The following is a 13,810-nucleotide window of genomic DNA, read 5'->3' as shown; positions in this document are numbered from 1 at the left end:
TTATTGTCTGCTTTCATTCTCCCTTCAGTACTGGCACGTACAAATAGTTTGTTTACTTTCTATTTTTGTTTATACTTAAAAGATGTTTCTACTGCTTGGAAATCAGTTCTCTGTGTTGGAAATGTGATTAATAAATGCATAGAGAGAAAATCCTTTTAGAAGTAACCATTGACAGATGGCGCTGTGGTGGTTACGACAGAAGCACTGCTTAGTATAAAGAAGGCTAGAGCTAGGCATTAATCCTTGCTGTAAGCAAGACCATTTTTTAAACCACTGCTGGATGTTGTTGTATGTTAAACAGACTGCATGTTAAAGCAATGCATATCAAATTTGTACATGTAACAAGGCAAAGGGTGGCATGGGATTTTGTCAGCATGAAAAATTCAAGTTACAGAGAAAAGAATATTCATCGCTGTAAGATGAGCATCACCACTGAAAGGTCAGACGGGCACCATGACCCCCAGAAACGGAACTGGTCAAGGGTTACAGTGCCTGAGTTTACCAATACTGCATGCATTTCACCTCCAAACCTGTAAGATGTTGAAAAACGTTTGGAAGAAGACTGCAAGAGTCTGTTTTTGTGTGGAGATTATCAATGGCAATCTGTTTTGCAGTGTGAGTATATTTGCCTCCTCCTGCCCATGTATTGCCCTTCATTTCATTAAAGCACATTTTTGAAGATGCTGTGCACTCTTCCTATCGTCACAATCAGATTCCTTTTTACAAGGATTTGAATTGTTTAACATCCTCATTGAACATGAACCAATCTCATCAGCTTTCAAGACAATAATTCATAATTTGATCCCATTGCCTGTTTAGAGTGGAAGTTCAAAACAAGATACCATTCCTTATAAGATTCATGCACACTAGGAGCTTGCTAGCCCAACACATCAGGATTCAATATCCAAATGTATATTAACCCTTTTCCCTCAGGGGTCATATTTCCAGATTTGTCTTAAAACTGTTTTGGCTTTCTGAGGTATTGTTTTAATCTCATTTATTTTAATTTTGATTCAACTTTGTTCCTTTTACAATTAATTTGGTTTCTGATGTTTTACACTGGTTGTATAAAATACAAAGCACAGCATAACTTGAGAAGGAACATCTCCAGATCTTTAGAGTCCACCCAACATTTAAACTTGTACTATCACATGCTTGCACATTTGCGTAGTTCTGTGTAATCAGTGATCAAATGGTTAATGTTGCAATTCTACCATTGTCTTTTGTAAAAAAAATCATACTGATATGTAACCCAGAAGAAATTGTGTTGTTTTTATTAATTTATCCCAGCCTCACTTATTTCTAAATTAATTCCCATTTGATTGAATTTTCCACCTGTAGAAAACAATTCTCTGTGAACAAAAGTCTGTGGTTGGCAGGTTTTGAAATAATGATTCTTGTGCAGAGTTTGCCCAGCATCACAGTAGCTACATAATCAGAAAAATAATGCTAAGTAAAGGAATCTAGTAAACCAAAATTCCTCTAAAATTCTGCATTGCTATAAGGTAAGGATCATGATATATTAATTTTTTTTGCATTACTGTTCTGCTTATTTAAACCCTGCTCTTTTGAGCTAGACAGCAGGTCAATCTGTTCTAATACTGGCACCTAGTGGACAGAGCAAACATTACAAAGAGCAATGTTAATAGTTTGCTGTTGACACATTGTCAGTACCAGATAGATAAAATGTTTTAATTTTTTGGCTTTGTTTCTTCAATATAATTCCACCTTTCTTTTAAACAGGGAATACACAGATATTTGAATTGTTTAAACTTGACCTCCATGTTCCTGAAAGTGTTGTTACATAAAGGAACTGATTGATAGTTTCAGAGGAAAGTAATTTTTCATTATTTTTTCTCTTTGTCCTGTCACAGATTTTACTTGCATTACAACTGGAATACTTGGTTCTATTATGTTTTAATAATAATCTAAAAAACAACAAATATTTATTTTATCCACTTTCATTTTTCAAAGACTTTCATGTTCTGACAGAAGCTACCAAGACTTGCCTTTATATTAAACCATCAGCAGCTACTATAGGTGGGTTGGAATAGACAATGTGAATTTTTTTGGGAACTTTGATCCCCTCCCTTTCTGTCCCCACCAAGGAAGAAACATTGACCTTCCCTGACTGTCGGCTCAACCTCAGTAGTTTGGAGTCTAAGAGAATTGAGCACAATCTTTTATTGAATATAATTTATAAAGAAATTTCTAACTTAGCTAATTTATAACACATACAAGATCTGGTAGCTGGGTTTGAATGAGCTTGTTTCCTTTAATTTAACATTTTTTTTACACACCTATTCAATTACATCCATTAATGGCATAACCCTTAGAATTCAGCAGCTGTGATATTCCATTCCTGTAATTCCCGATCCACAGCTTGTAGCAAAGGCAGAGGGGAGAAATTTAACTCACATTTGGATTACAGCCACAAGACATAGAAACATAGAAAAACTACAGCACAATTCAGGCCCTTCGGCCCACAAAGCTGTGCCGAACATGTCCCTACCCTAGAATGGTGATAAAATTCTTCAGTGCAATAAGGACAGATTCCTGCAACTATTTGTCGCAGAACCAAGAAAGTTAGAGAACTGTATTGCAAATAGCTATAAGAATAATAGAACTGTAATAGGAGGAGATTTCAAATTCCCTCATATTGACTGAGACTTCCGTACTGTGAAGGGCTTGGATGGGCAGAATTTGTTAAATGTGTTCAGGAAAGTTTTCTCAAACAATATGTAGATGGCTTTACAAGAGAGGGGCAAACACTAGACCTCCTACTGGGGAAATAGGACAGGGCAAGTGACTGAGGTGTCAGTGGGGGAGCACTTTGGGACCAGTGACCATAATTCTATTAGTTTTAAAATATTTATGGATAAAGATAGGACTTGTCCACAAGTGAGACTCCTAAACTGGGGCAAGGCAAATTTTGAAGGCATTAGACAGGAACTTGCAAAGGTTGATTGGAGAGACTGTTTGCAGGTAAATAGACATCTGGCAAGTAGGAGACTTTCAAATGTGAGATAGGGAGATTTCAGGGACAGCACATTCCCGTTAGAGTGAAGAGCAAGGTTGATAGGATTATAAAAACCCCTGGTTGACAAGGGACATTGAGGCGCTGGTCAGGAAAAGGGAGATGTATGACAGGTATAGGCAGTGGGAACAAGTGAATCCCTTGAGAAGTACAAGGGATGGAGGAGTAAACTGAAGAGGGAAGTCAGGAGGGCAAAAAGAGGACATGAGGTAGTTTTGGCAGATAAGCTAAAGAAGAATTCTAAGAGATTCTACATGTATATTGAGAACAAAAGCATAATTAGGGAGAGGAAAGTCCCCTTAAGGATCAATGTGGTCGTCCATGTGGGGAGATGGGTGTGGTCTTAAATGAACATTTCTCATCTGTATTTACCATGGAGAAGGTCATGGAAGCTAAGGAATTAGGGGAAATGAATAATGATGTCTTGGAACATAGTGACATTGCAAAAGAGAAGGTGCTGGTCATCTTAAGGGATAGTAAAGTGGATAAATCCCTGGGGCCTGCCCCAGTATATCCCAGGACATTGTGGGAAGCTCAGGAAGAAATTGCATATGCCCTTGCAGAGATATTTCCATCATCTTTAGCCAGTGGTGAGATACCAGAAGACTGGAGGGTGGTAAATGTTGTATCTTTATTTAAAAAGGCTTGCGAGGACAAGCCAGGGAACTACAGGTCAGTGAGCCTAACATCAGTGGTGGGTAAGTTACTGGAGGGGATTCTGAGGGGCAGGACCTACATTTGAAAAGGCAAGGGCTGATTAACAGTAATCAGCGTGGCTTTGTGCATGGGAAATGATGCCTCACAAAGTTGAATGAGTTTTTTGAAGAGGTGACCAAGAGGATTGACAAGGCCCAGGCGGTAGACGTTGTCAATATGGACCTTAGCAAGGCCCTTGACAAGGTCCCCCATGGTAGGCTAATCCGGAAGGTTCAATGACATGAGATGCAGGGTGAGTTAGCGAATTAGATACAAAATTGGTTTGGTGGAAGGAGTCAGAGGGGGGTAATGGAGGGTTGTTCCTCAAATTGGAGGCCTGTGACCAGTGGTGTGTCACAGAGATCAGTGCTGGGTCCACTGTTGTCTGTCATCTACATTGATGATTAGGATGAGAATGTTGTTGCCATGGTTAGTAAGTATGTGGATGATACCAAAGTTGGTGGTTTAGTGGACAGTGAAAAGGGTATCTAAAATTACAACAGAATCTAGATCAACTGGGAAAGTGGGCCAAGGAATGGCAGATGGAATTTAAGCCAGACAGGTGTGAGGTATAGCACTTTGGTAAGTTAAACCAGGGCAGGACTTAAACAGTAAATGTCCTGGGGAGTGTTGTAGAACAGAGAGACCAAGGGGTTTGGGTACATGGTTCTGTGAAAGTGGGGACAGAAGTAGACAGGGTGGTGCAGAAGGTGTTTGGCACATTTTCCTTCATTGGTCAGGGCACTGAATACATGAGTTGGGACATCATGTTATAACTGTACAAGTCGTTGGTGAGACCACACTGGAGCATTGTGTGTAGTTCTGGTCACACAGCTGTAGGAAGGATGTCATTTAGCTGGAAAGGGTACAGGAAAATTTCATAAGGATGTTACCGAGACTGGAGGGCTTGAGTTATAGGGAGAGACTGCATAGGCTGGGACATTTTTCCCTGGAGAAGCACAGCTGAGTGGTGACCTTATGGAGGTATAAAAAATCAAGAGGGGCATTGATATGGTGGATGGTCAGTCTCTTTTCCCAAGATAGGGAGTCTAAAACTAGAGGGCTTAGATTTAAGGTGAAAGGGAAAAGACTTAAAAGGGACCTGAGGGTCAACTTTTTCATACAGAGGGTGGTGAGTATAAGGAACGAGCTGCCAGAGGAAGTGGTAGAGGCAGGTACAATTACAATGTTTAAAAGACATTTAGACAGGTACATTGATAGGAAAGGTTTAGAGGGATATGGGCCAAACAGACACATGGGACTAGCTCAGGTAGATAACTTGGTCAGCACTGACAAGTTGGGCTGGAGGGCCTGCTTCCATGCTGTTTAACTCCATGGTTTGTGCCTCTGAGGTGGCAGGCTGTATTGGACTATTCAGCACAGTAATTATTTAATTGGACTGGCTGCTAAAAGCCTGGCCCATTGATCCAACAATACAAGTCTAAATCCCAACATGGCAATAAATAAATCTGGAATTAAAACTGGTTTTGCTTACAGTGACTATGAAACTACCAGACTATTATTAAAAAATAATTTTGGTGAATTAGTGACCTTTAGGGAAGAGAATTTGCCATCCTGGCCTCTATGTAACTACCAAGCTGGTTGACTCTTAGGAGCCTCTGCAGTCAGGGCAGGTAGAAATGGACAAAAAAGACTAGAATTGTCACTGGCATTCATTTCCTGTGAATGAATACAAAACATAGCTTATGGCTTAATAAAGGAGGTCTACTTATCCAATAATGAATTCAAAGCAGTTTTTGAAGGGGAGTAAAATGAAACAACTACTGAGATTCTACAATTCAAAGCAATGAGAAGAAGAGTCCACTGTAAACTCTTCAAATCTGTAAAGACCTGAAGTTTAATCTAATACAGCGCCAAATTATACCCTCACCACACAAGACCTCCTCCTGCCAACAATAATGCCATGAAGGCTAAAAAAGTTGAGGCAACCTAAAGAAAAACCATACAAAACGGCATAGATCACAGGTACAAAAACCAACAATAAGTGACAATCTGGCAATGACTGCTACATAATGGAACATATACAGACCCTTGCAAAGGATATAAAAGTAGAGACAAAAATTTCTTATAGTTAAGTTAGAAAAAGAATGTGAACCCTTGAACTCTGAAACAGAGTGATAATGCGAATAAAAATAAGGAAATGGCAAGCAAGTTGAATAATTACTTTGCATCAATGTTTTTAGCAGAGGAAGGTGGCAAAATGCTGGCTATCCCAAGGAAAACTAATATTCAATCAGGGAGAGGGACTTACCAAACATAATGTTAAAAAAAATTGGGGGGAAAAAAATCGTTGTAAAGAATGACAAGTTTCCGGGACCAGATGTTTTCCAACCAAGGGTTCCAAAGGAAATAGGTGAGAACATTGCAGATCCTCTAATTAAAACCTTCCAATGTTCTCATTAGTTTGAGAATCTCCACATACCACATGGCTATTTAAAAAAGGTGAGAGAGGGTAACTGGAGAATTTTAGACCAATTAGCCTAATGTCTGTGATTGGAAGGGATATCGATGTCAACATTGAAGGATCAAGCGATGGACACACTGGTGTTTCTCAGTGACTGAGAGAGACAGCACAGATTTGTCAAGGGTACTTTATGGCTGACAGACGAAATTTAAGTTTTATTTTAGGAGGTGACTGAAATAGTGGGCAGAGGAATGGCTACACATGTTATTCTTATGGATTTCCAGAAGGCGTTTGATAATGTTCCTCAGGAAGGACTTTTAGCTGAACTGGAAGCACATGGAACTGAAGGCAATTTATTGACCTGGTTGTGTAATCGACTGAGGGCAGAATTACACAGCTGCACAAACTTCAGTTAGGTCACAACTGGGGACAGGAGATAGTGGCAGCTTCACAAATTGGTAGGTTGTGAATATGAAATTCTCTTAAGGACCCAGGCTTGGGCCACAACTGGTAAAGAGAGTAGTTGAAAAGGCAAATGGAATGTTGGCTGTTACATTGTCAGGGTGTGGATAGCAGAGGGCAGAATTACACAGCTGCACAGGCTTCAGTGAGATCTCAACCGAGGAACGATCCAGCCACCATATCAGAAGAAGGATATATTGGCCCTAGATGGGACACTGAAATTTACCAGAACTATAACCAGGCTCTACAGGGAAGGTTATGAGGAATGTTTCTAGAAATAAAGGTGATCTTCCCTGGAATTGAGATAGTTAATGGGTTACTTGGTTAAAGATTTTGAGATATTAAAGATTACTGATAACATAAACAGAAACTATTTTGGCTGGTTGGAAAATCCAGGAGTAGGGAACATAGTCTGAAAGTTAGAGCCAGATCTTGCAGATTGTAATTGGGAAATATTTCTATACACGCAGAAGTTTGGTAGAAATCCAGAGCTCCTCTACCAATGGCAAATGTTATTTCAGTCATTCATTTTAAGTAAGAAATTAAAAAATTTGTATTAATTAAGATACCTAGAGAAATTGTACAATGAAGGGAGATCAGCTGTGATCTCATTGAATGTTGGAACTGACTCAAGGATGAAACGTCCATGCCTCTTTGAATGGCCCTTGGCTGTAAATGTGACATTACCTTGCAAAATTTTTTAGTAGTCACTTTCAGTGGTCTGGGGGTTTGATTCACTTAACAGTGTATTACAGAAAAAATGATTTCTCACAAATATAGTTAGCAGACCCCCCCAAAACAGTTCATCTGAAGCATAACTTTCAAACTGAAACTTTTGGAGCAGGCTATTTCTAGGACTGAAGTTAACCTAAACTTATTTGGAGGGTTTATAGCTTCGTTGTCATTGCGTTTAGATCTTGGAACTCCCTACCCAACAGTATCTTCACCAGAAGGGCCGCAGTGCATCAGTGTGGCGGTTTCACCACCTTCCCAGGACAGCGAAGGATGGGCAATAGATGCTGGCCTTGCTGGTGATGTCCAGATCTGAAGAAATGAATATAAAAAAGCATGGCCAAAACATTTGAAAGAAACTCAATTAGTTTACATGGGTCACTTGAACGTAAAATTATGGCTTTTACATTTCATTCCCTGAAGTTTTATTTAATGAATAGTATTGTCTTTTTGTAAGTATTGAAATTTCAATGAATGCGTTTTGAGATACTTTTGAAGGAAAGGTTTCAATTCCATTTTTCTCAATATTTCTTTCCCTATTAATGAATCCACAACCACTCCTAGAATAAACGTTGCCCTCTGCAATCCAGAAGCAGTGTTAGTCATTTACAATGGCACCAAGGGTTAGAAATCACCCACTCTCTAAAAGCAATGTCACTACCATTTATTTAACATCTTTATCATAGAAGAAACATCCAAAGACGGAGCACAAACAAATACATCTCGTTTTGGCTGGAATTCCAAGAGTTTTGGGTCTGGGCACAACCACCACTGGTGGAAAAATTTGGACGCTTGTGTGTCCATGAATTTAATTTTTTCAGTGTGTGGGAAGAGGGCTGTTTGGGGAGTTAAACCTGGGGAGATTATAGGGATAGAAATAGGTGAGACCATGCAGGGATTTGAAAATAAAGATGAGAACTCTAAAACTGAGGTGTGACTTTACCCAAGGCCTGTGTAGGTCAGCAAGTACAGGGGCTATGGGAAGAGAGCTCAAAGTTAGTGATGAAGATAGCAGCTTTGGTCCTCCCAATACTAAATTAGAGGAAACGTCCACTTATTCAGTCCAGGACATCAGGTAGACAGCATCACAATTTAGAACGTGAAGGAATCACGAGGGGTGGTGATGAGGGAAAGCTGGATTTCACTGGGGGTGTATAAGCGGAAATTGATTGGTGTTGGTATTGGGATGCTGTGCTTTCAGACAATGATAACAAAAGGCAGTGCGTAGATTAGAAATAGAAAGCAGCCAATTGGGGAATAGCAGACATGGTTGGGCAAACACAAAGAGAAGTCACACCTGAAACTCTGGAACAATGCGAGCTGGTGGTTGGAGTCCAGCAATGCAAGCTGGAGAATAATGGAGGGGAATCAGAACATGCCCACTGGATCAGTCAGTAACTCACTATCAGTGTTCGTGGAATGGCTGATGTTAGATCACATTTTAATGAGCTAAGCAGCTGATATGCTTGGTTGTGACTGAACAGAGCCATGAAGCTCAGATTCAGTGCTTAATATTATTACACAATTTTGGGAAAAACAGAAGTGGGTAGATCATTCCGAGCACATATTTCTAAGTGCACACACTAACCTTTCCCATCACACATTTTATTGGTCACTTGCACTGGACTGGATTGGAATGGTTTACGGTCCTGACTTCAGTAAAATCTATTGTTCCACTGGTTCTCTGGTTCTTCGGCTCATATCCAAAGCAGAAAGTCACCCATTAGCTCTAGTGGAGTGAAGCATCGATCGGCTGACACACAGTTGACCTGAAGTATAGACCTGACACTTTTAAACACAACTGTTGTATGATGTTTGTGTTGAGATTACTGTCCACAGCTGTGGATCACCATAACAAATACGAGTGCAGTTTCACTGGCTCAGCCCCACAGATCCATCTGGATGAATTTTTTTTTATATATGGACTAAACCTTAAGATCACTCTGTCAAGGGTTCTAAAAAAACATGACTAATGACACAGTTTATAAATTGAAGGGATAGGAAGAGCTCAAATATTTCAGCATACATTTGACATTGCTCTTATACTGACGTAGTTTCAGAATCCAGCAAACTTCATTCCAAGTGGCTGAACCTTGTGAGTGGAACCAGATGACATCAGGCTTTCTGACCAAAACAAGATGCATTTGTTTGTGCTTCATCTTTGGATGTTTCTTCTATGATAAAGATGTTAAATAAATGGTAGCGATGTTACTTTTAGAAAGTGGGTGATTTCTAACCCTTGGTGCCATTGTCCTGGTGAAGGTAAATGACTAACACTGCTTCTGGATTGCAGAGGGCAACAGTTATTCTAGGAGTGGATGTGGATTCATTCATAGGGAAAGAAATATTGAGAAAAATGGAATTGAAATCTTTCCTTCAAAAGTATCTCAAAACGCATTCATTGAAATTTCAATTCTTACAAAAAGACAATACTATTCATTAAATAAAACTTAAAGAATGAAATGTAAGAGCCATAATTTTACTTTAAAGTGACTCCTGTAAACTAATCAAGTTTCTTTCGAATGTTTTGGCCATGCTTTTTTATATTCATTTCTTCAAATCTGGACATCACCAGAAAGGCCAGCATTAATTGCCCATCCCTAGTTGTCCTGGGATGATGGTGTACCAACCCTGAATGTCTACAGCAGCACACATTCTCCAATAGGATTCATTTTGGTTGAATTGTTATTATATTTAACCTAATTCACTGGTGCAGAATGCAATGAATCACAGCAATCATCTTTCCTGCAGACATCATATCATTTCACATAGACTTGGGGTAAATCCTGGAACCTTTTGACTGGTGCTCAGCACATTGACTGTGTGAAATAACAACAAAATCATTGGAGGATTATACTTATTCACTTGATACTCACAAAACCTAATTAATGTGCAAGGGATTTTGTTACAGATACAGTTACCTGATTTAGAACATTAATGCAGAGTAGAGCACAAATTAGCAAATGCCAAGTGAGCCACAACTGAATGATTAATTGCTTTCATCTCTCTACAAGAAAATCATTTACTCATTTTATTTCCAAATGAATTAAGCAAAATTTCCGTGGGGAATCCTATCTTTATTTTGCACATTTGTACTTATTGGCCAAGTATTATTTTCTTGTTGCATGTAAGCTTTAAAGCTACAAATAGTTATACCCAAAAGAGTTATCCATGATACTCTGCCATGAAAGCTTAAGGCAAAATATGCTTGTTTAATATTACAGTGCAACATAAAATTTCACTGGAATCTCATTGAATCCAGATTTGAAAATCTATTATCAATTTAAAATCAATAATACTTATCAATAACCATCATAGAAAGTCTATCATTATAATACAAAACAATTACATTCATCTAAGTTGTTTATACTTCAGGGCAGTGCCAGAGAACTGGAAAATTGCAAATGTTAGTTCATTCTTCAAAAACAAGAAGAATAAGTCCAGCAACTACGGACCAGCCAGTTTAACCTCAATGGGAAAGTTTTTAGAAACATTCATCCAGGAAGGGATTAACAGTCACCTGGAGGAGAATGAATTAACGAGGGCAAGCCTAAATGGATTTGTTCAGGACAAACTGTGTTTAACTAATTTGATAGAACTTTTTTGATGAGGTAACAGATAGATTTGATGAGGGTAATGCAATTAATGTGGTGAACATGGACTTCAACAAGGCTTTTGATAACATGCCGCGAAACAGTCTTGTCAGTAAAGTTGACGCACATGGTAATATAGAGACATCGATAGCATGGATACAAACTTGACTAAGTAACAAACAATCAGAGTGGCATGGTTAATGGTTATTTCTCAAAATGGAGGAAGGTGAATAATGGCCTTCCCGGGGATTAGTGTTGCGGCCATTGCTTTTTTTAAAAAATCTATATTAATGATCTGAACTGGAAGGTGCAAACCACAATTTCTAAATTTGTGGATGACACAAAAACTCAGCTGTATTGTGAGCTGCAAATAAGATAGTGAGAGATTGTGGTAGGATATAAACTGGCTAGAGGAATGGGCAGATATAATTTAATGTAGAGAAATATATGGTGATGCCTTTTGGCAGGAAGAACTAGAGGAGACAATACAGAATAAAGGATACTGTTCTGAAATGGGTGCAGCTGAAGAAGAACTCGGGGTATGTGTGCACAAGTCACTGAAAGTGGCAGGGCAAGTTGAGAAAGTGGTTAATAAGGCATACACAATTCTGAGATTTATCATTCAGGGCATAGAACATAAAAGCAGAATCATCATTACTGAACCTTTACAAGATAGTGGTCTGGCCTCGGCTGGAGTACTGTGTTCAATTCTGGTCACCACGTTGAAGGAAGGATGTGAAGGCATCATGGAAAGTTCCGAAAAGATTTATGAGAAGGGTTCCAGGGACAATAGTTACAAGGATGGAGAGGCTGGAGCTGCTTTCTTTGGAAAAGGCTGGGGGGAGATGTGTTAGAAGTATACAAAATGGTGATGGGTCTGGACGGAGGTCCTCGGTATAAACTAAAGGGGATGACAACTGGCAGAATATGTGACTGGAATCTAGAATGCACTGCCTGCAGATGTGGTGGAGGCAGGTTCCATTGAGGGAATTGGATATGGATGAGAAAAAACTGCAAGGCAGCAGAGAAAGGGGGTGGTGGTTGAACGTTAGTGTTACCCTGATAAGGATGCAATAGGCTGCATGGCCTCCTGTGGCATAACCACAACGTGGAGACTACCCATGCAGTGGTCAATTCCCACTCTCTGTGCGTGGAAGTAAACCTCCTCTCCTTGCTGCAGAATTCTCCTCACACTCCACCCTTCTTAGGAGCTATAAACATTTCATCTCCCAGTTTCCCTGGTACTAATGGAGAGGTATTTTGCAACTTTCTACTCAATGCTTTAAAAAAAAACAAACACAGCAGAAGAGTTTCAGAACTTTTAGCTTGTGGATTAATTTGACTGGACTGTGTTTATCCTGAAAACCTTCTAGCAGGCTTTGAGAACCATGGGAATTATAGGATTTGGGAAATGCAACCTCAATTCAAATTAAACAAATAAATCCAGCTCGAACAAAGTCTTCAGAGAAACACAGCAACTCTATGTAATATTACTCCACATTATTTTGTGACCTGGGGATGCAATAGCAAATAATTAAATATGTCCAACTTCAGTACATTTGATTAAAAGCAACATAACTGGATACCAGTAGATTGCACATTGAATAAATGCAATCAGGCTTTATGTGAACACATCAGGTGAAAGTATCATATAAATAAGTAGCAGAACATGTTAATAAAATTCTACAAAATTGTTAAAACAATCAAATCAGTCAAAATGCCATTTTTCTCAGTAAATATAATTTCTAAATTCAAAATAAAGCAGTTAGCAATTTAAAAAAATGTGCATGTATCATAGTAAGTTATAAGTACAAATTGAATTACCATTCATGTTTTTAAATCACTATATTCATTATTTTAAAGACATCAATCTGTTGGAAAGATTTTCTTGCCCACAGTTGAGACTGTCAGCTGCAAGTTCATCTTGGAGTCCATGGAGATTTTTTTCAGGACACATAATAAGTTAGCCCAGCTCGTGTTTTGTGGATTTGCTTAACTTTTTGCTATTGCTTAAAGAAAATGCAGAGTTCGATGTTCAAAAAAGAATCAGGTATTGCTTTAAGATTTTTTTTAAAAATTTCAACAATGTGAATGCACAAAGGAGAACTAAATTTAATGTGATACAACGCACCAACTATACATTGTAAATGCTTTTTCTCTGTTGGAATTATAAACATTAGGTAAACTTCAGAAAATGCGTCATGCTGTGTGACACGCATGTGCATGTGCACAGAACTTTTTCATTTTGACTTTGTTTTTCCATTCAACAAAAATACGATCTTTGAAGCTTCTCAGGAAACTGAGAAGTTCTGACATTGTTTACCTTGGTTGTCAATGAAAGAATAAAAGATAGAGAAACACATACAGTATGCAGTAGCAATCATGAAACATATCAGTCAGTACCATCTGACTAACATCGTGCAATCAGAACCGACTCTCCCCAACCCTAGCCCAAACTACTTACAAACACAAGTAATTCAGTTTTGAAGCATTAAATAGAAAGTTGCAAAATACCTTTCCATTAGTACCAGGAGAACTGTTTCTTCAGCTATATGGGAGATGAAATAGTTACTAAGAAGGGTGGAGATTTGAGTTACAGCTCCCAAGAAGGGTGGAGGGTAGGGAGAATTTTGTAGTAAGGATAAGATGGTCTGCTTCCACACAAAGAACTTCATATTGGTATTAGTTTATTATTGTCACTTGTACTGAGGTAGTGAAAAACTTGTCTTGCATACCGATCGTACAGGTCAATTCATTACACAGTGCAGTTCCAGTCTAGTTCTGCCAAATCTAAGTTACCCCTCCATGCTGAATTCAAGATCATCTCACCACAGTATTACCAAACTTCCTAGCCCTCCATAACCC

Source organism: Pristis pectinata, chromosome 1 (genome assembly GCF_009764475.1).
Source record: "Pristis pectinata isolate sPriPec2 chromosome 1, sPriPec2.1.pri, whole genome shotgun sequence".
NCBI lineage: Eukaryota > Metazoa > Chordata > Chondrichthyes > Rhinopristiformes > Pristidae > Pristis > Pristis pectinata.
Note: the sequence above shows the minus strand (reverse complement) of the source record.